The sequence below is a fragment of the Cotesia glomerata genome, unplaced genomic scaffold (assembly GCF_020080835.1).
Source record: "Cotesia glomerata isolate CgM1 unplaced genomic scaffold, MPM_Cglom_v2.3 scaffold_277, whole genome shotgun sequence".
In the NCBI taxonomy this organism is placed as follows: Eukaryota; Metazoa; Arthropoda; class Insecta; order Hymenoptera; family Braconidae; genus Cotesia; species Cotesia glomerata.
In genome coordinates, this window is record NW_025403296.1 from 1,908 (window position 1) to 5,782 (window position 3,875).

At 23.0% G+C, this 3,875-nt stretch overlaps 1 long non-coding RNA gene across 1 annotated transcript; it reads right to left on the reverse strand.

Annotated features, from left to right (window-relative positions):
- Positions 1-1,139: 1,139 nt before the first annotated feature.
- On the reverse strand, positions 1,140-3,609 carry LOC123274266. The gene is made up of 3 exons (XR_006511473.1): positions 3,595-3,609; positions 1,807-2,203; positions 1,140-1,202 (listed from the first exon to the last, which is right to left on the reverse strand). It is a non-coding gene; the product is annotated as an uncharacterized LOC123274266 (long non-coding RNA).
- Between the last annotated feature and the right edge of the window lie 266 nt (positions 3,610-3,875).

The window sequence follows — 3,875 nt, forward strand, 5'->3', positions numbered from 1 at the left end:
ACATATATGTATATATGAAAAGTATATCAAAATGCATGTGGGTACTCAAATGAAAGCTCCTGATGAGTGTAACATCGGAATGAGCTTACATTTTTAAAAATATCAATAATTAAGAAATGACCTTTTTTCTTGTGAAATCTTGACATTTTTAAAGATATAAGCTCATCCCGTTGTTACACTCATCAAGACCTTTCATTTAAGTACCCACATCAATTTTTCATACATTTATATATATATAATATATATGTATATATAAAAATATGTCAAAATGCATGTGGGTATTCAAATGAAAGCTCCTGGATGAGTGTAATATCGGGATGAGCTTACATCTTTAAAAATATCAATAATTAAGAAATGACCTTGTATCTCATGCACGGTTGACATTTTTAAAGATATAAGCTCATTCCGATGCTACACTCATCGAGACCTTTCATTTGAGTACCCACATCAATTTTTCATATATTTTATATATTTATATATATTATATATATAAATATATGAAAAAATACTATAAAAATGCATGAGGGTATTCAAAATGAAAAGCTCTTGATGAGTGTAACGTCGGGGATGAGCACTTATATCTTTCTAAAAATGTCAAAATTTAAGAAAGTGCAATTTAACAAAAGTCATTATTAATAAAGCAAAAATTTTATTTATTTATAGTTCATTAAGTCACGGCAGTCACATAGTGACTGCAAAGTTGCTAGTTTTTGATTAAATAAAAATAATAAAATAGTACTTTTTAGTTTAAAGAATTAAAAATAAAAAATTCAGAGATTTTCAAAATAAAAGTTTCCAAATAAATGACAATTTATTTTATTTTTAATGATTTCAGTAGTATAGCGCCATCACTGTACTCAATAATAACAACATACTTCATTTGACTTCTTACAATCTTTTGCTTTTTTCAGGGATGAATTGATATTCTTGGATTGCAAGATGACATACACTCTCACCTCTCCCGAATGGTGACATAGGTTTTGGAACTCGTTTTTCAATAAAAATTTTTTTCTTTTTCATTAACAATTTACAATTATTATTTATATTTTTAATTTTCTTTAGGAATTAAATACCTTATAGAACAACAGGTTAACCCATTGGTACAAAATATTGATCGTACTACTGTGTAACTGGTTCCTCGCATGCTTCAGCTTCTTTAAGACAATTTCTTCAGGGTGGGCACATTTCTTGTCCAGCTGAAACTATATTTCAAGTTTTTTATTAATAATAGTTATCATTTATTTAGATTAATAAATTTCAGTGTCAAGGCAAAAGTCGTGTAGAAAAAAAAAATATTTAAAATATTAAAAAGACAAAAAATTTGACATATTTTTCAAAATATGTCAATTTTTTATCACTATTTATCAATTTTTTTAATAGATATATTTTTTTAAAATTTTCAAGTAAAAATTCTACATTTATTATTCAATTCTTTATTAAGAAATACATATAAAACTCTATAAATATAATTTATTAAATTATAATTTTTGTAATTGATTAAATTGCAATCATAAAATTAATATTGAAAAAATTTCTTTTAGATAAAAAAAAGGAAAAGAAATTAAAAAATTTTTTGAAAAATAATTTTAAAAATAAAAACAAAATAATATATTACTTATTAAAAAACTAAATATACATATTACAAAAGTATTATCTTTCAGTAAGATAATTTGTATACAAAAAGCATAATCATATATTTATCAAATATCGCAAGTGATTTTTAGAAGCTAATACATTACGACTCACTATTGACTTATCTACAAAGTTAAAATTCAAATAAAAATTAAAAAAAAAAATAAAACTAACCTTGAAGATATGCAGAAGCGAGAATAACAACGAAAATAGCAATGAATCCTTTCATTTTTAAAATAATTAATAGTGTTGTCCGAAAGACTGCCGACGTTTCAATGATGATACTTTCAATGCTCACCGTTATATAAACGCACGCATCGTTGTCACATTATTTGTATCAGTTCGTTACAAATACATACATACATATACATATATTAGTACAACAATTATAGATATACCGTGCAAATTTGAAGTAATAATAATGATAATAAAAGCAACATATCGCAATGATTATTCATATTGTAAAATAAAAGTCAAACAACAATATTTCATGAGATTATCAGTGGCAATAACAATGAGGTACATTAATGATTTATGCCTCTTCATAACTTGTTGTAGAGTTGTAAATTATCTGAAATGAGGAAATAAGTAAATATACTTATTAATCAAGACAAATATTTGAAAATAGTTTCATAATATAATTTAATTTTTTTTTAATAAGAAAATTCATTTCTTCATTATTTTGTTGAAATTATAAAGAAGACAATTTGTCAGTGATTTTATATCTTATAATATTGATTAATAATTAATATTTCATGTTAATAATTAAAAAGGCGCATAAAAAAATTTTTTCTTCTAATGAAAAACAAAAAAAAATAAAGTTCTTAATTATGATCGAAAGCGCGAACAAAAAAAAATTTATTTTTCAAATTTTTGGTCAAGAAATTAAAAGTTTCAAATTTTGACTATTAAAATTGAAAATTTTTAATTTTTAGCTTCGAAAATTGAAAATTTAAAAAAATTTGAAATATTTTGAAATTTAATTGAATTTTTTTTCAATTTTTGAAGCTAAAATTTCAAAATTTTCAATTCGTAAAACCGAAAATTGGAAAAAAATATTAAAAAAAAATTTTTTTAAGTCAAAAGGGCCTCAAAAATATTTATTTCTAATTTTTTTTGACTGAAATTTGAAAATTTTTAATTTTTAAAAAAGACAATTGAAAAAAAAATTTTTTTTTAAGTCAATGGGACCTCAAAAATATTTATTTTTTAACTTTTTGCTAAAAATTAAAATCTTCAAACTTATAACACTGAAAATTGAAAATTTTTAATTTTTGGCTTTGAAAATTGAAAATTAAAAAAAATTTTGAAATCAAATTGAATTGTTTTTCAATTTTTGTAGCTAAAAATTCAAAATTTTCAATTCTTAAACAGAAAATTAAAAAAAAATTTTTTTTAAGCCAATAAGGCCTCAAAAATTTTTATTTATATTTTTTTTAAATAAAATTTTCAATTCTTAAAACAGAAAATTGAAAAAAAAATTTTTTTTTAAGTCAATAAGGCCTCAAAAATATATTTTTGACTGAAATTTCCTAAAATTCTTAAATTAATTAGAGCAAAAAAAAAATTTATACGTCCTTAATTTTGACATTAATAATCCAAAAAATAAATTAATAAAAAATATTTAAATAACCAAAAGAAATAATTCAAAAGAAGAAATAAAATAAAAAATAAAAAAGGCAACTTATCAGCTAACAAATGGTTTCCTTTTCCTAAAACTGTGAAGATAAAATAACAGCGACAGAGATATTAAATACAGGAATAAAAGTGAGATTAAGATTAAATTTAAGTTGACGTTTGACGTAGAAGACTTTTCCATAAATCGTATTTGCGAAAGAAGAGAAAAATAAGTTTGCCTCAAACAAAAGATAAAAGAGTTCAAGAGGAAATCAAGGGAATCACCGAAGAGATACTGGGATCGGGACGCCAGTACCAGTTTAACTGAATGAGTACATAACTTACTGATCAGATGATCAGTTGATGGTGAGTCATTACTGTCCTTACTGTCAATCAATTTGTACGATTTCTCGTAAATACTCGGAGAAAGTCTTAACTTTTTTATCATTATTTTCTGATTCAGATTATTTTTTTCTTTTTTTTTTTTTTTCTGATTTGCAGAGTATAGAGCCTATGGCGACAGGGTTGTTCTTTCGATTGAACCTATGAGAAATAAGTTTAAGATAAGTGCATCTTTTTATGCCTATACATATATATATATATATATATATATATAACACCTATAT